Genomic DNA, 27280 nt, shown 5'->3' on the forward strand with positions numbered 1-27280 from the left:
ACCACCGTGTATAAAGAATCATTGTCACAAATAAAGAATCATTGTCTTTGTAAGACTAACTTTTTATTACATAGCGATACAATGATTAACATTTATTACAAGGAAAATGACAGTGAGCAGCACTCTCTGAAATGAGGTTATCACAGCTGTCTGTAAGTCCAGCTGTCGTTATGGAAAATGTCCCTAGGGTAGAGTGCAATGTGTACTGCGATGGGCTGGGAACATGCAATGAATGTGGCAGGGGGAGTTTGGGGAGGGCATGGAAGGCAGTTCTCTGGATTTCAGGGGGAGTAGACCATGCATGTGTTCTGACTGCAGTGCAATCAAGGACCTGAGTATCTCTGATTGGTCCTCCATGAGCTTTATCATCCACTACTGACCCTTTATTATCCACTCCTGCCCCTGTCTCCTGTCCTGGCTATCCATTTCCAGTTTTTCATTTATTTTCTCTCCACACTCTGTGAAGCATTCAGAATACTATAGTGATGGGCACCATAGAAAAGACCATGAGGAAATTAAGAATCTTGTTTACAGAGCAAGTTATGAATAGTGTTCAGTGAATAAAGCATGAGGCCAAACACTTAAAAATGAGGAGAAAACAAAATATTGAATACCTTTTCATTAAGTGAGCACTGTCCATCCTGTGCACTGAATGAGGCAGGGATACTTTTGAAAAACTAACATATGGTCATGTATTAAACACTGTCTCATAAAGAGGGGAATTAAGGTTACACAAGCAACCTTAATTCTGGCATTTCCTAACTTCTAAGTGCTTGAGTTTGCCAGCTTAAAGTTATTTTAACATAGTTTTTGTGTATGTGTGTGTGCAGACATGTACGTAATACAAAATAGTTCCAATGATTAATGTAATTGGTATGCATTGCTGTTAATTTAGAAAGATAGGTGGCTGTGATGAGAAGTTCTTTATATTGTATGTAATGGATTTGAGAAAATTAGTTTGCATGCAGTGAACTACATCCTGAATAGTGCATACTGAACTAACCCAAAACATTTTGTAATTTGGAGAAGTTAAATTATAATTCTTCGCCACAATGCTTATTCATTTACGATGACTTTGGCGTTTCCACTTCCTGATGTGCCTGGTACCAAAAATGCCAAAATAATACAAAAGGCTACTCTGGTATTCATGCTGGATATACACTATGATGGATTGGAAAGTTCACAAGAACCTGTCATTGTGAAATTTCTGTCACAGACATGCTGACCCAACAAGTTCAGATATTTCAGAGGTGGTTCAATTAAGCATCTTAATATTTCATGATTATTAGAAATGAAGCAATGTTCCTCAACTTTTGAGGTGTACAGTTCTGTGTGTGTGTGTGTGTACCCACAAACCAATACACAAGATATTAGGCCAGAAGTGAATATTTTGGTAAATGTGAGTAAAATCCCTTTTTATCATTTTTAATAACAGTATTCAAGAAAGGTATGAATATATTTTTCCCATTATTGGAAAATTCTCAGATGCACTTTGCACTCACATCAAGGGTCTGATTCTTCTTTGATTGCCACTAGAATAAACCTGGAATAACCACACTGAAATCAAGGAAGTTACTCTGGTGTGAGAGAAGAATTGAAATGAAATGTTGATTTGAAACAACATGCCAATATGAAATGTTATTTCAAAATGAAATCAAGATGCAAAATATCATTTCAAATTGTCATTGTGTTTCAAAATATTGATTGAAAACAAGATTTTGCAACTAAACAGTTTGTTTCAAACTGAAATGTCAAAATGGTTTCTTTCAAAAATGTTGAAATGAACTGTTTTTACTGTTTTGAATTGTTTTCCTCTCATTTCTTATTTATCTGAAACTGTTTTTGTTTTGTTTTGTTTTTTTGTTGTTTTTTTTGGTGGTGGTAATGTTACTATTTGATAAAAAAAAAATGTGCCCAGTTCTACCTGGCACAATTATCTGTGCCTTTGTCACCTATGAAGCACTCCACATGGGGCTACATCTTGAGACCACTAGGAAGTTGAAGCTAGTGCAGAATGCTTTAGCCCACTTACTGAGAGAGGTTGCAAGTAGGGAGCACATTAGACAAGTACTACATGGTCTGCATTGCCTTCCAATAAGTTTCTGGATAGAATTCAAGATGTTGATTTTAATCTATAAAGCCTTAAGTGGTTTGAAATCAGTTTACCCCTGTCCCTGTGATATACAGCTACAGTTGAGATCAAAGAGCTGTAGGAAGGGTGTTATCTGTGAGGCATCCTCAGTTTTGAAACTCACTCTTTGCATTAGTCTAGCAGAGCCAGGATTTCTTAACCTTCCAGACCCACTGCAAAGCCTATCTTTTTTCTGTCTTCTGTAAGAGGATGAGGTGGAGCTGGTTTGGGTTGGGTACATTTGTGGGCACTCCTTTGTTCATTTTGTGATTTCTTAATTTATTGGCTAGGCACCCAGAGCACAAGATGAGCTCCTATAGTTACATTTTAGAAAGGTGAAGAAATTAAATAAAAATATACATGTGTGTATTTTCTCCAGAAAAGCAGTCACAGAAGAGAGTAGCCCACTTCTATTTATCAGCAAGTTATGTAAAGAATTTTTCTCTCCATTTTCCTCACACTACCATACAAATTCCACACCTGTCCAATGATCTCCCTGATATTTTGTGGCTGAACACTCATACCACATAGGTAAGATTCAGCTTCCCTCTCACCTATTCAGCAGACTATGGTGATAATACCACCACCTGAGCATGGGCACAGCTCTCTTTCCATGCGTACAGGGAAGGAGTACAAATTTTGTCCCTTTGCTCTTGCAGACAGTCCTATAATTGTAATTGATATTTAGGAAAGCAAAGATTTTGGATGATAAAAATGGTATTATACCACACTGCTCAACATACCCAGCATATTTCCAGAAGCTTCTGTAGCATTAGCATTACAGCGGTCATCGTAACTCTCTGAACTAGGTACCCAGAAAATCTCAATATGTTTCTTATTCATTACAAAAAATAAAATAAATGAATGACAAACGTTGTTTGGTTTAGAGAAACCACCTAATCTTGGTTCAAGAAATTGTCTGAGACTTTGCAAATAACACACGTTGTTGATTCCAAAGTGAAACCTACTCTACATAACTGCAGTGGAGCAATTTGTGGATCAACAGGGATTTACTGAAAGAATGCCATGGTTTCTGACTTGCATAAAACACTCTGGTCACAGTCTTGCTGTACATGTTGATAAGAATCAGCCTTTGTGTCTCTTTCTTATAGGACAAGCCTCTTTAGAGATTGTTGGATTGAGAGAGAAATGACAGATGTTTCTGCTCTTGCAATTGTGGAGTAGGTTTCAATTTAAAGAATTGAAAATAATATTCAAGTGCTTAAAGAGGCTGGCAAACTGTGGTCATTATATAAAGTCCTCCTTTAGAGGCGGACAAAGAAGTTTCTTTGGCTAACATAGAATTTGAACAAGAACTGTTTCCTGTCAACATGGACTGAGGATTTGTACAAATCAGGTGATTATTGGCTTATTTAACCTAACATTCAAATATCACTCAGCTATCCTTCCTTCTACACTCACTCACCTTCAGGTACAGACAGATTTCTAGAATCTGTAAAGTAATAAAGGGGCTAATTGAATTTTCTTGAGCAGAGGAAGAGACTATGTTGAAATAGTGCATAAAAGCCAAACACTCAAATGGGCAAACATGATTATGAATATGTTATGATCATTATTACTGTAAATGGTAGATTGATATAGCAGCAAAGGAAAATTATAATTTAATTGGATGACTCTTGGCAGGATTGCTGTCGGTCATTGTAGGTGGGATTTTCAAAAGCCCTCTCAGCCTTGGCCTAACTGCTCCCATTGTCATCAATGACTGTCAGACAGAGTGGCATTTTGGCCAGACTCGGAACTACTTTGTTTTTGTAGAGTGAGATGTGGTTCTGGTCCATATTATTTTAATCGGGTTGCAGGTTCTTTTGGATTTGAAATGAGTATGAATTTTCAAACAGTGCTTCTGGAATGCACTCCCATTTATGTGCAAAACATACATTTGTATGAGTAAATGGGCACTGGAGCACAAAGACTGAGTAGATGACTAAATGCCTCTATACAAGTACAAACGCAGGTTTGGCAAAGGCAAACAATAGTGTGTGAAAAACATATAGGCACAACGTTAGAGACAGGGTTGAGGCAACTTTAAAAATTTGCCCATCGTTGCAATGTGCTGTTTTGGATTTAACTTTTCTTTGATTTTTCAGAGGGGCGCACGCTGTAAAATTCAGTTCTGGATCTGAATTTTGCATACTCCAAAATCTTGGGCTGTTCTGTTGAGCCACTCCACTGGCAGGTGTTAGAACCCTGCATTAAGCTACTGAGTGTCTCTTATTGACTTATGTGAATGTAAGGAACCCATGTGGTTCCCTGGGCAGAGGGATCTATGCTCTGGGACCCTACAGAAGGATTCCTAAGAACAGCGAATCTTGAGTTGTTATTTACATCCTGCTGTTGTCATTTACTTTGTTAACAATGCCAAACCCCAGGGAATGGATGTTTGGATTGTAGACAGTGTGCATGTCCTCTCTTTAGACCAGGATCAGAACACTATCTGCTCAGAGGAACCAATAAAAATCATGCCACCTGCAAATAGTATAAGTGACCTTTCGTATCAGGTACAGGGTTTTATGACCTCCTGCCTTGGAATGAAAAGCATTCAGAGGGTATTTTTGTTGTTTTTCCTTCAAATAAATAAGTAGGAAGATATTTTAGATTTAAAACAAAGTTATAAATTTAAAGCAACCTCTCTCAGTAATGAATTGTCAGTTACTTATTGATTTATTTAGCTACACATTCTGTAAACATTTCAGATAAGTGCATCTTGTCATGCTGTTCCCCAGCTCAAAGGTAACATTTAAAAATAAAAAAGGGAGTATGCAGAAGGTTCTAATCTAGGTGCTACTGTGTGCACAGAAGCTGCCACCACCTCCACCCCTCAATATCTATAAGTGCTGATAGGCAGAGGCAGGACCAGAGCTGCAGATTTGTTTCACTTCAGCTAGGCAGCATTAGCTTATCATTTTAGTCATTTTTGCCCTTTCTGTCTTCCCCTGCACCCAAGAGGTCAAAATGTGAAAAGCACTATATAGTGTAAACATCACTGTGAAATAGCTAATTTGCCACAGTGGCAGGGGGTCTCATTGCTACTCCTCTACCTCCTTTTTCTTTCAAACATTTGACAGCACTTCCTCCTCCTGCCACCTCCTGACCTAAATCAGGGACACAACATGTGATCATTTGTTCATCAATTATGTAACATCAGCGGGACAGGGTTTTTGGGTTTTGTGTGGTTTTGTTTTCCTATTCTTTCTTTTCTAATTTTTTAAACTATAATCATAAAGCAAACCAAGTACAATTTAAAAAACAAAACCCAACAATCTCATCCAGAAAGGAAGGATTTACAGTTGGACGGAGAGTGAGGGAGGAAGACTAAAAGAACTAATATTTGTATTCTGAATCTTTTGGAATGTGAGTGCCTATTTTCCATCAGCAATCTGAACTCTGTCAAAGCAAAGTCTTCCTGCCAGCTCTCAGCCCTCTAGTGCCTGAGTTTTGTCACATCTACAGTTTTCTTTCTTTTCCTTAAGCTTTTATGTGACCCCCTAGCTCATAATATTCCACACGCTGAGTGTCAGCTGAGTCCAAACAAAGAGACCTTTCTACTCTGGCAGAAATTCGTTAAAGTCTCCGGCATCAGAATTTACGGCAGCTTTCTTTTGAAATGCTTGACATTTCCTCACAATTTCTTAGATATACTTGGTGGGTAAAGTGCGTCATCTTTGTTTGAATTTATCACACATAATAAGCCATTTTCTCCCAGTTTAATGTCATCCCCTCGGTAACCAAGAGGTCGGAGGCAACAACGCAAAAACAGCAAATTTGTCAATGGAATGTGTAAAGCTTAGTATAAATTTATCTTGTCCTAATCCCTTGGCCCCTTTTCATACCATGATTTTTCATATGCATATGAGAATTTTCAGAGTATTGGTTTCTCACACATTTCACTGCCCGTGGACAGAACTGAAATACAGGCTGAGCTGTCAACTTCCATCAAGGCAAATTAAAAAAAAAAAATCCTATACAGTAAACTCTACTTCGCCCTCCCAGCTTCCCTTCTGTTTAAAACTGAACAGTGTTCCCTCTATGTTTTTAATTTGTGCAGCCCTCAACTAGATTCTCTATGGAAATAAAAAATAAATAAAACCAGTCAACAACATTTTACTGGCAAACATATGTGAGCTTCACTGAGGCCCAGAGACTTGTTTCCTAAAAACGTGATTTAAACAAAAAAAAGAAGAGGGGCAGAGGAAGGAATCTTAATCGGTGCTTCAAGTCATACAAGAAAAGACTTCAGATAGCAATAAAACTTCTCTTCCTTTGGGGGCACCCCATAGCTGCACCTAGCTGTTACTCTTTGGCATGTCAAAATTAATACCCTTGGTAGCAGTGGTTGCCTAACTATTTAATCTTAAAATAACTTTGAAACTTCCAGTGTTTTTTTTTTTCTCAGAAATTGGAAAAAGGTCAGTACATTTATTAAAGGGATAAAGAGCTAATGGTAACACTTAAAACGAGCTATCCTAAAGACATTTACTATAACCAGAAGTTACAGTAAGTATTATTAGACTAATTTTGTGTGTTAAAGGGATATTGAGAAGTGGTTGAGGCCCCAGATTTAGGCTTTGTTTAAAATAAAGGATTGACAACACCTAAGATAAATAAGAATGGTTCTATGTATGGCTTCTTTTAATTGCAACAAAAATAGGATTTGGGGGCTTGAATGTTTCCTCACAGTGTGAGTAACCAAAACACAACAACATTGTATTTGTACACTGGGTATTGTATATGCAAATTGGAAAGTGAAGCTGCCTGTAAACAGAAAATGGAAAATAGCCATTCTAGTGCTGGTGTTGCTGCTCAGGACCTACGTAAGTACAGCTTTAGTGAAATGGAGCCCTATTCAATTCACAGGGGAGGAAAATTGGCATGATAAATGTTTAAAAGTACATCAGACGTGTACATTTTTTCACTATTAATAATCTAAAGGCATTATAACTAACAATTGTGATGAAACTTTTAAAATACTTAAAATATATACTTTTAAAATATATAATTTTTACATTGACAGTTTCCCTTTAAATGAACAACAGCTGATTATTCATGACATGTTTATTTAGGTTTAACAAGCATGTGGCAGATGCACATCTTGATACTTAACTGTTAAACCTCAAATATGTTTTGTATAATCAAATAGTATTTATTATATAGTTGGCTATTAGGAAAGGAACAATGAGAACAATGTAGTATCATTTTTATTAGTGAGGATGAATGAAGATCAAGAGGTTTGGAGGCTACAGACTTTATCCAAACTCTCTGATCTGCAAACAAGTCTGGGAATCTCACAAGAACTGGCCTTCTTCCAGTACTTTCACATTTTTGTTTGTGATTCTCTCAGGATCCGGGAAAGGCAACAGCATGCAAGAATTAAAAACAATGGGGGGAACAGTTTAGCAAACCTCAAAAATCTTTGTTTTGTGTTTCTGATGTTTGACTGGCTTGGTTCTTATTTCATCTGATCAAGTTCACCTGTTTCGTGTTTTTCACCCTCTCACATCATAGGAGGCCTAGATGACATTCAGTGACATTAAAGAACACTATATTTAATACCAATGAAAGGAAATGTTTTTTTACGCAGAGTAGAGTCACTGTGGAATTCATTGTCACTGGAGGCCATTGAGACAATTACTGGAGCTGGCGGTAGAAAAGGACTGGATACTTTTGTGACCACTAATAACGTTTGTGGCTATGTAATCAAAGCTAATGATATTGTCGTCAAATCTTATGCTTCAGGGGATCAGCTGATTGCCTGTGGGGGTCAAGAGAGGAATTTGTGTCCATTTACAGCATTGTGCAACTAACTGGATGCCTTATGGAGGTTTTTACCTTTTTCTGAAATACTAGGTACTTTCCACTGGTGGTCACAGAATACTAGAATAGACTGACAATTAGTCTAATCCATTATGGCAAACTTAAATTCCTGTTAGGGAATGGCCAAAGAGGCAGTGTTCCAACTGGACCAGGGTAAGGTTAGGTTTCTCCTTCTTGGAAAATCTCTCTAGCCATTAATAAAAAGTATTATCTTTTTATATCTCATTAATTTAATTGGATGGCACAAAATATTTTAAAAGATTGGCCTTTTTTAATTTGTTCTTGGGTTTTTAGAGTAATTTACAAAGAACTAATCCTATTGCATTTCTATAGCACCCAACAAGTTTAATGCCTATTAAATCCTCATTAAATTTTATATGATTTTTCAACAGGATAGGTTGATACTAAACCAGGGATGGATAGATTGGTTCAGGGTTTGAATTCAGTGAGATCTCCAGCTTTTCCCTAACAACTTGTGCACAGTAAGGGCTCATTTTCATTGTCAATACATCTACAACACTGTGACAATTTAAAATGTGGGGAGATCATTTGAAAATAATAATATGAATTTAAATAAAGAAAACTGCTGATTATACAAGTTGAGCAAGTCAGCGAAGAGGTGAGGGCTTGTGAGGTAGGTGTGGTTGTGTTACACAATTCATCATTCCAGTTTAGCATGCTGCATGAAGCACAGTATGTTTGCCCCTGGGTTATCCTCTTGGAGATCCATATCAAATCCTTTTGAGACATGCAGAGGAAAATTTTCAAGGTGGAAAGTAGGGGTGCCACATGGGCCAACTGGAAAATGTAGCACTGCCCCCTCATGTCTTGGATGGGCAGATGAGTCAATTCATGAGAATCATACATTTCCTGTGAGTTCATTTTGGTGTATTTGGCATATTCTCAGACAATGAATAATATTGACTTCCACACTTTCAAGCTGTGGTAGCTTGTCTGTAATGAAGACATGACTGAAATAATACTGTTGGAAACATTAAGGCAAATAATAATTATAAGGAAAGCAGACAGTTAGTTTTAGAACCCTAATAACATGTATTGATGCATTCATGTAAAGTGATAGTGACCTTTTTAGGAATGAGCACTATGATAAACATCTAACCCATTATAGAATATTAAACAAATACCTGAAGTTACCAGTGTCAGTGGCTAGAACCAGCAGTAACCAATTATTACATGTAATGGTGTGGGTGTGGGTGAGTGTTGGGCAGAGAAGGAGTTACTTGTTTTAGGCACTTGTTTGGTTTAAAGTCTCATCATTTTTCTGTCTTTCTTTAGATCTTTGTCCTGGCTGGTCCTGTACTACCTGCTTTTCTCTTTAGTCAAACTAGAACCTACTTTTGTTGCATCAGCTTCTGAGCTCTTTTAAAAATATGAAGAGCAAAGCTAGAGAGGCTCGAATTGATAAAGTACCTCGTTTCCTCCTTCTTAGAAATCTCTTTCAACTTGATTAAATAATTTTAATACATCTTAAATGTCATTGTCTACATGTGGTATTTCAGAAAGTAATACTTTAGCATTGGTATTACAAGCTAGCTTTTTGTATTCTGGAAATGGTTAATTTGCTGACACTTTCTCTTCTCCCCCAGGCTCCTGCCACATGACTGGGCTTAGAGGACCAGATTCTGATCTTATTTAAACTGGGGTAAACCCAAAGTAACTCCACTGAATTACATTGCTACAATTGCGATGGTAAATTGGCCTAAAGGGATGTTAGTCAAGCAACTGCTTCCCAGCACCTCTTGCACTGAGACCTGATCCTGCTAGGTGCTGAGCACCAACTTAAATTAATGGAAGCTGAGGATGCTGAGCACTACACAAGCCTCTATTTCTTGAAACCTTTGCAGTGTTCAGCCTCCTGGTCTTTGTGTTCCCTGAGAAACTTGCATTAAAGCCTAAGGAGACTTTAAAGAGGACATAGACAAATACCTTATTGCATTGCATCACATCTTCATTACAGCACATGCTATTAATGTCAGTGTTGAGATCATGCAAAAAGTTATTGCTACTGCAGGACACAGAGGCACACATCATGAGGAAACTCTTTGGTTGAGCTATTGATGACATTTGCTGAAGGATGAGTTCATCTTCAATGAGCCTGAGAGCTGAACTTGAACAAAATATTCTGAAGCATTCATTGCAGTGTGTTAGGATAGAGGAATACATGACTGACTGGTTGCCACAGAGGTCAAGTATTTACATACAGCAGCTGAGGGGGGATGTACCATGACCTCATTGCTCCACTTGAGTCCTTGTTGAATTCTCACACTTAGAGATAAAGTTCTTAAGACTTAGTATATGTTTTCCTTGGTCTTGAGCCTATTTGAAGTTAGAATTTTCTCCAGCAAGTTACTCATGGGTGTGCAGTTCTGTTGCTCATCATGCATTCTGGGAGGGTCTTAAATCTGTGCCAGTTACACTGAAATTGATTTTTCAGTAAAGACAGGGACTGTGGTATTTCATACACATAGTGGAGAGATTCTGTACATATACTAGGGATGTGCTGCCTCTGCAATAGTGTATTTATCTGCTCTTCATTTCTCTGTGGCAAGTGAGAAAATATCCACCATCTGTAGAAAGACTGTATTATCTGAATAGTTTGAATCATTATAGCTGTGAACAGCCAACCTTAAATCTTTTCTAAAGTAGGTGGCCTATTTTTTTAAAAAAAATCAAAGACTATTTCCCACAAAGGTTTTCAGATTGCACATTAAAAAAAAACAGCTCAGGTTCTGACTTAAAGCAGATATGGCCAACTGGTGCCTTGGATCCTGGTTGCAGCTCAATTGGGCAGTCATTATTCTGGTGTGATGGGATTTTGGCATTCTTCTTCTTGAAGACATCACCATAGGCACTGTACTCGAGGGGCAGTGCTGAAGTCAGTTCTAGTGGTGGCCCCACCTGACCGATGACCCGGGACTGGGAGCAGGGCATCTTTGTTCCAGGGTTTGTCAGATGATGCACGCAGGGAGACTCTCTGGCAGAACTCAGAGTGGCAGCTAACTTGGTGCTCATGCCAAAAGATGTGCAGATCATAAGCTGCTGGCCATGAAATAATGAGTATTATGGGGTAGTATGGCAAGATCTTTCTGAACCAAAGGACTTCCTGATGGTGCTTCTGGAATTTGCCATTCAGGACCATCTCCTTTGTCACTAACCCTGACAACAGGAACGAGTGATCTATGGTTTCCTCTAGGTCAGGGACCATCTTTGGTTGCACTTTAATACCAAGGTTTGCCTCCATGCTTCCCCAAGGTAGGCCTTCACCACAGGCTAGGGTGGTCCAGGCAAACTGTTATGATCCTGATAAGGACAGCTGGGACTAAAAATCAGAGCAGGGTCAAGCCTGAGGCTGATAGTAGCAGAGGAGTTCATAGCCAAGTTCCAGGCCAGGGTTGATACCAAGGATCAGAATCTGAGTCAGGTTTCAAGGTCCAGGTCAGGAGGCAAGGTCCAAGCCAGGAATTCACGAGCAGAAAGCAGGAATGGCCATGGCAGCTACAGCAGATCCACACTGTTGCCTGGACACTTCCTGGAATTCCCCTTGGGTTTACATAGGGCAGGGAACCAATAAGGAGCCATGAGGCTGTTGCCTGTCAAACACTTGAGGTGGGACTTCTCAGGGTTTGTGTCAACAGTGGGTCACGGGTAATGGTGCAGGAGCTGGTTACAGCTGCTTCTGGGTGGCAGTGTTGAGGTGTTCATTTCCTAGAAGCTCTGTAGACCTCTGTTTGAGACCTGTTGGGCATTACATGCTGTTTTGACACTGAATTCATCTGGTCTTTCCTCTCCATATGTCTACACTGGTGACTGAACACGGGTCCAAGCACTTCTTGTGCCAGAACTCCCAACCCATCCTTATATAAACCCCAGAAACATGGTTTCAAGGTGTACATGAGGCAAGAACACATCTCAAGCTGTGGCATGACCCTGTACCCATGGCAGTTTGTTATGTGGACAGGGATAAGGGACCTGTTCTTTGTCCTGCATTCAATAGTCCTCCAGACCCATTCTCACAATGCTCTGAACCCTTCCTACCTGACTCTTGCCCAAATCTATAATGGTCCGTGTTTCCCTGTTCTCACCCATAACAGCGAGTTGCACTGACCACTTCACAACACTTTTCCAGTGTACTCTTTTCAACAGTACATTGAACATGGAATGTGCTCCATGAGCAGTCTCCTGGTCAGCTGAGTTTTGATAAATGTATGGTTGTAATGTACTATCCTCCATGACTTCTGCCACAACACCAGGAACTTGCACCAGGAAGTTTTTGGGGGGCTGGCACAAGTGAGCATTCATGGTACTCTGGCCCAGTGTCAGGAACAGATAACGTACTTGAGGCTTTGGTACCAGAGGGCAAAAAATGCCAGCAGTCACTCTGGGAGTGGTCTTGCACCATATCCAGTCTTCAAGGATCTGGAACAGGTGCTCTCCAGGGCTTCCAGTACTGAGCCTGAGGTGACACATAACCACAGGTGAGGCTGATGGGATGCTGATGACAGCCAGGGTCTGGAACAGGCTGGATCAGGGAGGAGGTGACCCCAGAAGACTCGAAGGAGGAGGCTCCAGAGGATGAGGAGCATGTTATCCTGCACTACTACCTGAGGAGCTGGTTCATCAAGCCCCTCCTAAGGAGCCAGATGTGGACCCCAAGACTCAATGGGAATAGGAACCTGAGGCTGGTGAGTTAAAACCCCCACATCCCTATGAACATCCCTTCCCTCCTTCTCCAGGGCTGCATGCAGGACACACTTCCTCCCTCCCCACCCTAATAATCCTTGACCAAGACTCAATTGTAAATAGAATCCTGGCAGTGTCTGGTCAGATGTACTGACTGGACACTAACAGTCCAGTTTCCATCGGGGAGAGGAGGGCGGGCACAGAAGAAGTGGCAGCCTGTTGCCTGGCCCTAAAGTGGTGGCTCCTGCAGCAGTATGCATGTACCTCCTCGGGCTGTGGGTGGCCCCTTTGAGGAACATGGTTTTCAGGGCTGCAGGAGAGGACAGAGTGCAGGGGACCATGGCAAATAGGATAAAGGGCTCCCAGAGGGCATGGAACATTCCCTGGGAGGGAAGGAATGCAAGCCGCCCCACCAGTGGTGCTTCCCCAGCCATGCTCTCAGGTAGGTCTGCTATAGGGAGGGCTTGAGCGGGCGGGGAATATAGCTGCTGGGTAGGCAGTGCAGAGGGAGGCAGGGGCAGCCATGAAGGAGGGCCACATCCAAGCTTGCCAGTGGGGCTGCCTGCTGCTCCCAGGCGGTTGCACCGCTCTTCTGTCCTGCACTTCCAGCCGGCCTACTGGAGCTGCTCATCGACTGTGGTGAAAGGATATATTTTCCCCCCTTTCGTTTTAGGCTCCACCAATTGATGCCTTGAGTCATGTAACTCCAGGGGCAGAGAACTGCAAGGTCCTTTCTGTCTCTTCCAGAACCCATCTCCTTCACCTCCCCCCCCCACCCCCCATCCAGGTATATGTGAATGAAAGTAAGCCAGAGACAGTGTGCACAAAAATAACAGGTAACTTTATTAACTGGGGAAAAAATGGAAAAGGTGAACAAACTTCCCTATGGGTTTGACAACACAGAGAACAGGAAAAACAAAGTGAACTGTGCCATCACATACCGAACAGCTCTAAAATGGCCCCTTCTTGACCCCCATCCCTACCACCCCAAAATCATGACTGCTTTGAACCATGGGAGAATTCACAGTTAAGAGCCGGTAAGTGTCCTTATCCCAGCATAGAATCACAGTGGCCAGAAACCAGTTGTAAAAATCCCTCTTAACCCTTCTATCAACTGTTCTCAAGGTCCTTCAGACACTGAATAATCTCCCCAAACTGCAGTCTGGCTAACAGTTGTGGACATTAACCCAAAAAGAAAGTGAAATTTAACTGAGAAGACACCCTCTGCAGAACAATCACAAACCAGAAGGTGTTATACACGTGGACGCATCCTGCCCCAAATACCCATAAAGAGTAATTACCTCAGTGACCAGCTTGTGACAGTCGGTGGGAGGGGAACTAAACTGTGCATTGAAACACAAATGAGTGGGAATGTTCCCTCAAGTTTTTACAGCAGCTGCAGGAGGTGTGGTGCTTTGTTTGGGACCAGGCTAAGGTAAACTCCTGTTTCAAGATATAGGAACAAATTGCATCATGGATTTCCCTGACCTATGGTGATCCAGCACAAGTATGAAGTTCGCTGGATCAGGCTGACTATAAAGGCTTTGTAAGCAGTCTTGTCTTGTGCCCACTCTGTTCTAAAGTACTCTCCTTTAATCTCACAAACGTTATGAAAGGCACAGCATGCCACAATAACATGAATGGTTTCAGCATCCAACCAAGTGTGTAGACATTGCCAAAGATCCTTCAGCCATCCAAAGGTGCACTCCACTACCATCGTGCAGCTGCTTAGTTTGAAACTGAATTCCCATTTTGCCAGGTTGTTGATGTTGGGATTGGGTTTCATTAGCCAGGGTAAAAAGAAAAGGAGTACTTGTGGCACCTTAGAGACTAACCAATTTATTTGAGCATGAGCTTTCGTGAGCTACAGCTCACTTCATCAGATGCATACCGTGGAAACTGCAGCAGACTTTATATACACACAGAGAATATGAAACAATACCTCCTCCCACCCCACTATCCTGCTGGTAATAGCTTATCTAAAGTGATCATCAGGTTGGGCCATTTCCAGCACAAATCCAGGTTTTCTCACCCTCCACCCCCCATTGTTTCATATTCTCTGTGTGTATATAAAGTCTGCTGCAGTTTCCACAGTATGCATCCGATGAAGTGAGCTGTAGCTCACGAAAGCTCATGCTCAAATAAATTGGTTAGTCTCTAAGGTGCCACAAGTACTCCTTTTCTTTTTGCGAATACAGACTAACACGGCTGTTACTCTGAAACCTGTCATTAGCCAGGGTAGGAGCAGGTATGCAGGATCTCCCTTTGGCATGAAGATGCTGTACAGAACCAGAATAAAGTCCCTTCCTCCCACTTCAAGTGCAGTCTTGATTCTCCTCGGCACCCTGATGTTATGAATCTTTCATATGTGTCCAACGTTTTTGATCATAAACCTGCCTTTGTGGTCCACTCCGCCTTGAAGAACAAGGGAGTAGTAATCTTTTCTATTGACATATATTCACTTGAGCGTTTTGGTGGGCAAAGTATGGGGATGTAGGTGCCATCAATGCCACCCACACATTTTGGACACCTCATTCCCTGAAATACAGCTATAGTTTCCGAAACTTTGGTGATGGCACCCTCCCATAGATAGAGTGTTGACAGTTTTGCAAAGCTGCATCACCTCAACCCCACCAGTGGACTTCCTAGCCCTGAAGTAGTTTGTTACTGATCAGGTGCTGTCCAGCATTGCCAACTTCCAGAGGGTGATAGCCACCCACTTCTGCACCAATATGGGTCTCTGGAACTGAGTGTTCTATTGCTGTAGGGTTGGAGCCACTCCACACAGAGCTCCATGAATGTCTGTTTCCTCAGGACAGGTCTACACTATTGCTAACTTACATTGCTCAGGGATGTGAAAAAGCTATCCCATAAGTGATGCAAGTTACAGTGACCTAAGCATTATCCACATCAGCGCTACATTGCTGAAAGACTCTCCTGCTGACATAGCTTCCATCTCTTGAGGAAGTGGAGTAATTATGATGATTGGACAGAGCTCTCCCATAAGCATACAGCATCTTCACCAGATGCGCTAGAATGGGGCAGCTGCATCAGTGCCGCTGTACCACTTCTAGTGTAGACTAGCCTTCAATCTGCAGCCTCTGGTTGTCATCCCACTTTCCCAAGACAATGTGATCCCACCATGCTATGCTGGTTCTCCTGGTGCAGAAGTATATTTTACAACCTTAATCCTGCTCCCATGGGAGTTAATGGCAAAACTCTGACTGGCTTCAATGGGAGGAGGAGAAAGCCCTAAATCATTATCTGGGACATGAATTTAAAATGGGTGAGTTTCCTAATGTCATATCCTGTGTAAGCGTGTCCAGCAAGGAAAGAAGGTAGCAGTGGAGTTGTACAAAAATTGGAGGCTAATCTCTGCTTCATTTTTTATTCTCATGGGTTTCACTTTGAGGTTCAGGTTCTAACAAAACCAATAAAAAACAAACACTAACCTAATACATTTCCCCTCAGATAAGAAGTTTCTTCTTGTGGTTAAGGCATTGGACAGGGATTCATAGGATTGTTAATGGGAGTGATGATAATAACACTTTCTTTATCTTTCCTTTTATCTTACGTATCTATTTAAATTGTGAACTTTTCTGGGTGGAACTATATCTTATTATATGTGCAGCAACTAGTAAGAAGTCCCAGTTTCAGATGGGGCTCCAACAATGCTCTGTCTTTCTCTTATGACTCTCTGTTCCATGAGGGTCTTAACCACTGCCTTCCATCTTTACTGGACTCCTGCTGCACACTGTTTCTTCCCATGTCATTTTGATGCCTTTTAATTCTGCTTCTATAGTGCATTTCTATGTTATCCTCAGCCTACCTCACCACCTCTTGCCTGCAGAATCCAGTCCAACACCGGTCTTGTTGTGTTGTTCGGGTCTTGCCTCCATGTATGTCCTAGCCATTTCCATTTCATTCCTTAATTACCTGTCCTATCAGTTTCTGTTTCATCCTCCTCCATATAATTATTTTGTGATTTTTTTTCTGGCTATCTGATATTGAGGATTTATTTATGGCAGCTGTTTATGAAAATATGGAGTTTAGATATTAAGGTCTTGATAAGATTCCAAGTTTCAGTGCCATATAGTAAAACCGACTTCACAAATATTTGAAGTTTAGTTTGGATTTTGGATTCTCCAGATTGGCTTTAGAGTTACAAAGGCAGGTCTGGCTTTTGCTATGCTGGCTTTAACGTCTTTGTCTGTTCCATTTCTTGTGCTTTACAATGCTGCCAAACTGTATGAAATATCAGACCTCTTCTAGGTCAGTCCCAGAAAGTGATATTGGTGTTTCTTGTTGTGTATTGATTCTCATGGTTTTAGTTTTCTCTGTGTTGATTTTCAACCCTATTAATTGTGCATAGATCTGGAAATCATTGGTTTTGGCTTGCATATCTCTATGGCTATGGGATAGCAAGTTGATGTCATCAGCAAAGTGAAGGTCCTCTAATTGCTGTGTTAAAACCCGCTGTATACCCCTTGGTTGTTCTGTGCTCTCTCACTTTGTTCAATTCACTACCAGTAAAAAGATCATGGGCGACATGAGACATCTCTACTTCTACTCTGGTGATAGGTCTTAGTTCGATGTCCAGATCTTCCACTTTTGCTATATCTAGGAGATTGGACACTGGCTCACCATTCAGTAATTAAGTCAAGTGTATTAGTCACACAGTCCATAAATGTAATTGTTCTGATATCTTCATTGTTAAGTTGTCCTTGTTGTCTTGCACTATTCTGTTTTTCTTCCTGACAACCGTCTAATGATGTTGTATAGTGTCTTGATGTCATTTTGTACTGCTGTGGTCTGTGCATCTCTTGCAATTTTGTCTATAATGTCTCATTTGTCTTTCCTAGCACTCTTTTTGACCTCATTGTTCTTTACAGTATATTTCTCCTGGAGTCATTGGGTCTGTGTTCTTTTTCTTACTTGATTTAGTCTGTTTAGTCAGTCTGTTTAGTCATTTGTTTTAGTTTGATGATGTTATAACATGGGCATCTCTGTTATTCAGATCTCTTCTTTGTTCTTATTTTTATTCTCACTTTAGTGCGTGGTCAGTTCTCACCTCTGCCTTGTTTCTGCTGTATATATCTTCTAAAGTTCTTCTCCATTTGTGCCCAGTTGTTAGGTGATCAGTTTGGTTCCCTGTTTTGTGATCTGGTGACCTCCAAGTTACCTTATGAATAGTACAGTGAGGGAAGTTAGTTCCTCCAATGACCAGGTCATTTATTCCACAAAAATCAACAAACATTTCACATTTTTTTTCATTTCACTGAGTCTTTGTTTCCCCATTATTACTTTCCTGCCAGCATTGTTGCTCCCTACTTTAGAATTCATATCCCCCATTACTAGTAGGACATTTCGGTACCTTGTCTATTATGTTCTCTAGCTGCTTGTAAGTGTTTTCTTTTTCCTCTTCGCTAGCTTGATTTGTTGTAGCACTACATTGAATTATGAACACTTTCTAGAACTTGAGTGTAAATTGTATGGTTAGACTCCTTTATGAAACTTGTGTCCATTCTATCAGGCTTTTGGTTGCCCTTTTTGGTAGTATCAGACACATGCCATGCCTATGTATCCTAGGCATTTGATACCCCGGGAATATTTGAAGGATATGTTCAGTTGACAAAGTTATTTGTTCCGATGTTACCCATCTCATTTCACTTAGACCTAGTATATCTAGTTTATATCTGTCCATTTTACAACAGAAAAAGGAAGCCTGCTAAAAAGCCTGCTTCAGTGGGGCTACTGAATGGAACATTCAAGGAAGATGAGGCCATTGTGGAGAAGCTAAATGAATTCTTTGCATCAGTCTTCACTGCAAAGGATGTGAGGGAGATTCCCACACCTGAGTTATTCTTTTTAGGAGACAAGTCAGAGGCTCTGTCCCAGATTGAGGTGTCAATAGAGGAGGTTTTGGAACAAATTTGTAAATTAAACAGTAATAAGTCATCAGGACCACAATATTCACCAAAATGTTCTGAAGCAACTCAGATATTAAACTGTAGATCTACTAATGGTATTCTAACCTATCACTTAAATCAGTCTCTGTACAGATGGTTGGCAGATAGCTAATGTAGCATCATTTTTTAAAAAGGCTCCAGAGATGATCCTGGCAATTGGAGACCAGTAAACCTAACATCAGTATGAGGCAAATTGATTGAAACTGTAGCAAACAACTGAATTACCAGACATACGGACAAACATGATATGTTGGGGAAGAGTCAACACAGCTTTTGTAAAGGGAAATCATGCCTCACCAATTTATTAGAATTCTTTGAGGGGGTCAACAAACATGTGGCCACAGATAATCCAGTAGATATAGCATACATGGACTTTCAGAAAGCTTTTGACAAGATCCCTCATGAAAGGCTCTTCAGCACAGTAAGCAGTCATGATATAAAAGAGGGAAGGTCCTCTCATGGATTAGTAACTGGTTAAAAGATAGGAAACAAAGGGTAGGAATAAATTGTCAGTTTTCATGGTGGAGAGAGGTAAATAGCGGGGTTCTCTAAGGATCTGTACTGGGACCAGTGCTGTTCAGCATATTCATAAATGATCTGGAAAAGGGGTAAACAGTGAGGTGACAAAGTTTGCAGATGATATAAAATTACTCAAGATAGTTAAGTTCATAGCAGACTGCAAAGGGATCTCACAAAACAGGTGACTGGGCAACAAAATGGCATATGACATTCAATGCTGATAAATGAAAAGTAATGAACATTAGAAAACATAATCACAAATATACATATAAAATGATGGGGTCTAAATTAGCTGTTACCACTCAAGAAAAAGATTTTGGAGACATGCTGGATAGTTCTTTGAAATGTGCTCAATGTGCAGCAGCAGTAAAAAAAAAATACTAACAATGTTAGGAACCATTAGGAAAGGGATAGATAACAGACAGAAAATATCATAGTATCACTATATAAATCCATACTACAGCTACATCTTGAACACTCTGTGCAGTTCTGGTTGACCCATCTCAAAAGAGATATATTAGAATTGGGAAAAAGACAGAGAAGGACAACAACATGATTAGTGGTGTGGAACAGCTTCCATTTGAGAAGAGACTAAAAAGACTGGGAATGTTCAGTTTAGAAAAGAGACGACTAAGGGGGATGTGATAGATGTCTCTAATATTATGAGTGGTGTGGAGACAAAGTGTTATTTGCCCTATCCTATAACACAAGAACCACGAGTCATCCATTGAAATTAATAGATAGCAGGTTTAAAACGAACAAAAGGGAGTACTTCTTCACACAATGCACAGTCAACCTGTGGAACTCATTGCCAGGGGAAGTTGTGAAGGCTAAAAGTATAACTGGGTTAAAAAAAGAATTAGATAGGTAAATGGAAGATAGCTCCATCAATGGCTATTAGCCAAGATGGTCACGGATGCAACCCGATGCTTTGCGTGACCCTAAGCATCTGACTGCCAGAAGCTGGGACTGGACAACAGGGGATGGATCACTCAATATATTGCCCTGTTCTGTTCATTCACTTTGAGAAATCTGGCACCAGCCCCTGCACAAGATGGGACACTGTGCTAGATCTACCATTGGTCATACTAGGTCAGAAAATTCTTATTTCTGTTGTTATTTGGACTGTTTTACCAGGCTAACATAATTTCTGCACATTCCATGTAACAATTTTGGTAATCGATTTAGGAAACAGCCAATTCATCAGCAGAGTAGCTTTCTTGGGAGTTTGGCCACTTTTAATCGTCATCGCTCATCCAGGTCTACTTGAATAGATTTGAGTTGGATTGAGTGTTTTGAATTGAGCAGTATTGCAGTTTCTATAACAACTTTGTTATTTACGGAAGCGGCTTCCTAGCTATCCCAACCCACTATCAAGGTGGTCTGCCTTTAGTATGCACCTACCCTTCAATTTGTCTGGCATAGGTGACCCTACAAGAAGTTATGGTCCCACAAGCATTCCTGTCACATCAAGACTTAATCCATGGGGAAGGCCAAGAACACTACTGCAAATTAAATAATAATGATAATATCATGTGAAGCCACTGGTCTGCATGCCTTTTTTTTTTTAACATGAAACTATACATTAGACCATTTTTTCACTTGACAACAGGTTGGACTCAGGTTCACTTGAGGGATTGGTTACCTGGCCTCAGATATGAGTTATCAGCGTAGCCTGAAACCAGGCAATTTTGGCATGTGTAGCTAGGAGGCATAGCCTCCCTCAGAGATAGACCAGGAGAAACTACAACCCTGCCCCTTGGGCTGCAAAGCCAGGAAAGCCATGCCCACCCCACCAGAAGCTGAAGGGTAGGACAGGAAGTGGAAGTATAAAAGGCGGGCCCTACAGCTCATTTGGGCAAGGGAGATAGACACCTCTCTCCCGCTGCTGGAGCCAGAAGTGGAGGAGGAGCACTGCTGCCCTGGGGACTGGCCAGAGCTTCCAGGGCTGCCACCCGACCAAGATGCCAAGGAGTTGCTGGGGCTGCCACCTGAGGACTGGCCAAAGCTCCCAAGGCTGCCCCTGACAGAGACGTGGACAAACTGCTGGGGCTGTCACTGACCACTGACCCCAGCAGATGGAAGATATCAGCTGCACAGAGGTACCACACCCAAGTACCCCAAGGAAGTAGCCCAAGGAAACTAGACTACCGTCTAGTTGAGTGTTGGCCTAACACTAGGTCAGTGTGTTGTGGATGGATCCCTGCTGACCCAGTGGTGGACTACTTTGCCACTGTTAGGGCACTGGGCTGGGACTGGTGGAGTTGGGTGGGTGAAGATCTCCCTATCGCCTACCATCCCACCTCTGGGATGGCAGCCTCCCCATCTTAGGCCAGGAGGCCTGTTGTAGTCTACTGTCTGCTGAGCTAGGAGGCTAGACTGTTTGGTGCTCACCCCTGCCTGAGCCCCTAGACTGCCTTACCACTCTGCGCTGACTTCAGGCCACAGCCCCAATCTATTTGCTGCCCTGCCCTGCCTGAGGGCCCAGGCTTATAGATCTTGTAGCTCTGCCCTGACCACAGGCCACAGCCCCTAACATTTTGCTGCCCCAACCTTACTAAGGGCTGGGACTCATAGACACTTTGTTGCTCTGCCCTGATTGAGGGCCTGGGGCATAGATGCTTTGCAGCTCTGCCCTGACTGCAGGCGAGAGCCCTGACTGTGCCTGGATCAAGTGGCCTGAGCTTTATAGACTGCTAATTCCCCTCCTCCTCCAGTTGTTTGCAGTGCTAAGGGCACGACAGCAAGGAGGTATGCCTTCCCTTACAGATAGACCAGGAGGCATGACCACGCTTTCTTACAACATATTTTCAGATTTTATTGCAAACATTTTGCAGAGCTCTAGCTTCCACACAAGGATGATCTTGGCATAGTAAAATCCCTGCAATGAGGGAATGTTCACTGAACTGATTAGGGGCTTAGACCTTGTTCCTCATTGCCTATATTTATACCCTTAATCTACTTTATGTGTTAATATATATTTTTAATACTCAGTGCTGAAGGGCTCTTTAACTGAGCAAAAAAAGACATATCAAGAACAATAACTAGAAGCTGAAGCCAGACAAATTCAAATTAGCAATAGGTGTTTATTTCTAACAGTGCAGGTGATTCACCACTGTAACAAACTTCCAAGGGAAGTGATTGATTTTCCATCTTTTGATGGTCTTCAAATAAGATTGGATGGCTTTTTGGAAGATATGCTTTAGTTGAAACACAAGTTATGCTTTAGTCAGTCACAAGTTATTGGGTTCAGTATTGGGGGTAACGATGACATTTAATGGCTTGTGCCATACAGGTCAGACTAGATGATCTAATAGGCCCTTCTGGCCATGAATTCTATGATCATATCAAGAATGTATATCAAGAATGTATTATATATTCATCTTGTTCCTGGTTCTGCTAAGAAACTCCTTGTCTGCCTTATTCATTTCAGATTTTACTTTTGTGGTAACAACAGGATTACCTTTATCAAAGGGGAAGGGCAGAAGAAGTTAAGAAATGTGAGTTTCTGAGCTTCAGACTTCCCAGCTGTAAAGTGGAGGGGGGGCATAGAAGAGAGAGAATAGACGCAAAGAATTTTGATCCCATTAGCCTCAGATTTACAGAAAAGAAGAAATTAGGAGTAATTAAGTGTTACACTGTCTTTGTTTCTTGGGAGCAGCCATCAGCCGGCATTTTTATTAAATGAAATGAAAACGAGGAGTGAAATAGGATGCTGAGAATAACCAAAAAGATTCTGCTCTCATTCAAGTTTAATAATGATACCTTTCTTTCTTCTCTGTGGTGTTGTCTTTCTCCTTTTTTTGAGTATATGAAGGAGGCTAGAACAGAGAGCTAGCATCAATGTGACACCATGTTACACTAATATTGTTTAGCCCAAAATATATGATGAACAGATTCTCCGATTGATGCTGTCAACTAGATTCCTCATAAATATTTCCTCTTTGGGACACTACCCCATATAAAGACTTTAGGTAATTAACAGATTAATAAAGAGAGAGGGGAAAAGTAATTTTGGTCATGTCATGTATGTTTAGTACAACAGTTTTTCCAGGAAACAGTCTTTAAACTGTTAGTTGCATTTTGCACCTATCATGAGATATATCTTCATTTCAAGGATATATCTTCCTATTCTCAATAGGGAAAGGAGGCGTGGGAGGGAAAGACGGATTCATATCAGACAGTGGAAGAACAATCTTATTTTTCCTTGAAGCCCTGAACTCCAGATATGCCCTCCCTAGTCAGCTATATATGGAAAATATAGCTGCAAATGACCACCCTAGCTTTAGGCTTTTGCCTTTTTATTGCTATTTGTAGGCTTTCCTTTTCAATATACTTTGATGGATTTAAATCAGATTATACAGGAAGTTGGCAAAAAAAAAAAAGAAGTATAGTAACACAGAAAAGAACCTCCTATGTTTTACTGAAATTTTCATCGACATCCTTTCTCTGACTTCTTTGTATAAATCACACTTACAGTTTGCTCTTCATTGTCTGCCTCAATATATTAGTTGTTACAAAGAAAGAGCCAAAATTTAATTATTAGCATAAAATTCACACTAACAAGCTGATGGAAATCTCATATTCTACCAGCTCAGTAACCAAAGAGGTTGCTGAACTAGATTAGCTAACAGAGAGAAAGAGATCAGTGTCACTAAGTTGTACAAAAAGTAAGTTTTTCCTTAGATGTGGTTGTCAGAGCCAAACCTGCAATCAGATGGGTGGCTGAAAGGCAGACTGAGAAAGAAGGTGAGAAAAGATATCGGACATTAGAAGTCACAAAATGCCAATTTTAAATCCAAAATTACAAAATTTTGTTCCAAAAACAAAAATTGTTCCACGTGCTGTGAATCTGGTGAAATTGACAATTGCACTTTTTCTCAAAATCCTGGAAAAGTTTTTCAACTTGTCTGAGTCATGGAATTTGATTTAGGTACAAGAACACAAAAGTTACTAGGGTCAAAAAAAAAAAAAAAGCAAATTCCAAGTTTCAATAAAATTTCGTTTTAATGAGAACATAAAATAAACCGTTAATTGCCAGTGGACCTCTGGGACAACAGAACATGCAGCTGCAGGATAAACAGGTTGGTTGTTGGAAGGGTAGTAGAAGGACATGAACGGAGCAATCAAGATGCAGGTCCCCTAAAAGCAACTGAACTAAGTTAGAGGGGCACAGTTCCACATCTCTTGATGCCACTATGCTATTCCGCCACCCCCCCCCCCCCCACCCATTGCCTGTTCAAAAAAAAGTATGCTCATAGAAATGGTAGGATTAAGTGCTTCTGAATGACTGTTTGCACCTTCTGCCAACTTCCCCCCTCTTCTCAAAACACCCCCTGAAAGTCAGCATCTGATGTGTGAACCTTCTTCAGCCTTGACATGCTAGATATATCAGAGACAGTTTGATGTATTTGCAATAAAAAGGAAACTGCAGCAAGCTTGGAACGAGTGAAATTTACTGTTGTGAAAATGATGGCATCTGATCCTGTGCAAATCACTAGCCCCTGCCCCTATCACCCAGGATGGCAGAAAAAAGCTTGTTATCTAAAGTTTATGTAGGCTTTGGAAAGCACCGGTAGCATCTGTGCATTGTCATGCCAGGCAGACCACTCTTTGTGAGACACCCCCACTGGCTAAGCAGCAAACCCCAATACATCTAAAATAGAGAAAAGTGAGAACATTGGAGTGGTGCTGGATGAACATAAAATCGATTAGAGAGAAAAATATAATTTGTTATTGTTTTTTTCCCTGGGCATTAAGATTAAAAGTGGGAAAAAGTGATTAAAAATGTGGGTAAAAACACAAACATCTTCATGGGGGAGGGGAGTGAATGTAAACAACAAACAAAATAAAGACCTTTGAAAAATACCTCTCTTTAAGTGAAATGGCCAGTAGTAGAGTAAGCCTAAGAGGGGCTCAGATCCAACCCAACTAAATCCCAGCAACAAGTAAAGTGCTCAGGTGCTCCTGGCTCCTTCCCCTCCCAATGTCAAATCCCAACACTTTCTGGTGTTGCATTCCTTACTATTCCAATGCATCCAAACATTGTGGGTCCATGAATCCTGCCTTAATGCTCCCCAATAGGGGCCCGACTATTCCAAGAGTAAAAATAATAAGCAAGTTGGGGCCAAGGACTAGGACCAGATTCTATCGTTCTCATTCACGATGAGTAGCACAGTGGAACTATTGCAGATTAAGATGTTACTCAACATGAGTAAGAATAGCAGAATCTTAACATCCACTAACAGTGAAGTCCCACGTATCTATCATCTTGGACCTGACCACAGAACAAAACAAACAAACAAAAACCCCTAAGCAAATAATGAATAACCATTTCAATGAAATGCACTTTACTTTCTTTTCACAAATTCCCCATGAGCAGACTGAGCTTTTCATTGAACTAATCGCAAAGGCTCGAAATTATTCACTGAACAATTTCTGCAAATAATTTTTGGTCTGTAGCTTGCATTAGAGAAGTTCATTGTGAGTCTTTGAAATCCAAGCTGTTTTGATAGGATGCATTGGTTAAAAGATGGGTCTCCGTTCTCGGACTAGATAAATGGGCCTCAGAGGCTTTGACTTTCAGGCAACTACTTACATCCTTAAAGGTATGTAAATGCTTAAGCACTTTCCTGAATGGGTGCTTGAGTCAAGTTTCTAGTCCAAAATGTTCACAGTTAGACTAATCCAAAATCTGACCGCACTAAGGGCACCCCCATGTTTGTTAAAGCTTTCCCTTCCTAACTAAAGTCAAGAGGAAATTAAAAAACAAAGTCAAAGCAGATCTTCCTAACATCTGAAAGGAGTGTAGAGCAGAGTCTTCCAATCAACAGATCTAATTTACCTATTTGGTACTTAGATACTTTAGTGATGAACCCTCTAGCAAACCTTAGATATTGTGACATCTTACTCGGATAGTCCCCGTGTTACCCCTCTCAGCCTCAGCAAGTGAGAATATTGCTGCTGCTAAGCTGTGTGGCAGCTCCCTGACATACCAGATTGTCTGCCTTGCCAACAAACTCTTCAGGACTGTCAGTCCAAATCTTGCATTGCAGGTAACAATCAGTGAGCCCAATTAGCTCCAGAGACGTCTCTCTGGAGGGTCCAATCCCTCTCGCTGGAAACTCACAGATGTTGCTAAATTCTCTGCCTCCAAAGAGACAGGATGCACACCAATCAGTTTGGCTAGCTGAGGACTTATCCCCCAATTAAATACACAGCACTGCGATGGTTTTGTAATAAAACAAGAATAAGTTCATTAACAAATAACAGAAATTTAAGTAATACTAAGCAAGAATAAAAGAGACAGGTATGGTTACAAACAAAACAAAACGTTGTCTAGTGACTAAAACTTAATTAAAATCTTTGTCTAAGCAGGTTTCTCACTTACATTAATTCTAGCAATTCTTGTCTTCCAGGCGAAGAGGATCCAGCTTCCATTAGCTTAATGGGTGCTGAACTCTATCATCCCCTAGGAGAAGGATAACTCAAATGTCTCTTCTCCCACCCTATGACCCAAAGTCTCTTGCCTCTGTTTCCTGGGGTACAGATTCTCTCTCCTGGTATGATCATTTAGCAGTTTTCTCCCCCACTTGTTAGCTGTGTTTACCTTATTGTAACAGGGTGGCACTCACCTCTCACAAGCACTCCCTGGTCAACTGTGTGTTTGCACTCTCTCTAATTGTGGTAGGTCTTCCGTGACTCAGCCCTTTGACTATGTCCCACACAATCTGTATGTGAAACACAAACAAACCGCTTCTGGGGTAAACAATCCAACAGCAACCTATCCCAGTACCCCTCCATTGGTCTGTGTATTCTCAAAGCCCTCCCTGGGCTCAGTCCTTATTCAGTCCCACAGCCCCTTCTGGGCTAGGCTTCAAATAGTCCCTAGACCCTGGTTTGGAGCCCTGTCCCCAGGGCTTCCTCCCTGGAGATTCTTCGCTCTTTCTGGCCCCAGCTCTCCAGCTGGGCCAGTAACAGTTCAGTTCCCCTTCCAGGGGTGTATCACAGTTCAATATTTAGGTCACTTCCCCAGTGACTAATGGGGGGGACCTGGACCTTCCCCCTTACTCCGGATCTCAGCCTAGGAACCTACAAATAGCAGCTACCCACTGTGTTCCTTTAACAA

This window comes from Lepidochelys kempii, chromosome 2, assembly GCF_965140265.1.
Source record: "Lepidochelys kempii isolate rLepKem1 chromosome 2, rLepKem1.hap2, whole genome shotgun sequence".
In the NCBI taxonomy this organism is placed as follows: Eukaryota; Metazoa; Chordata; order Testudines; family Cheloniidae; genus Lepidochelys; species Lepidochelys kempii.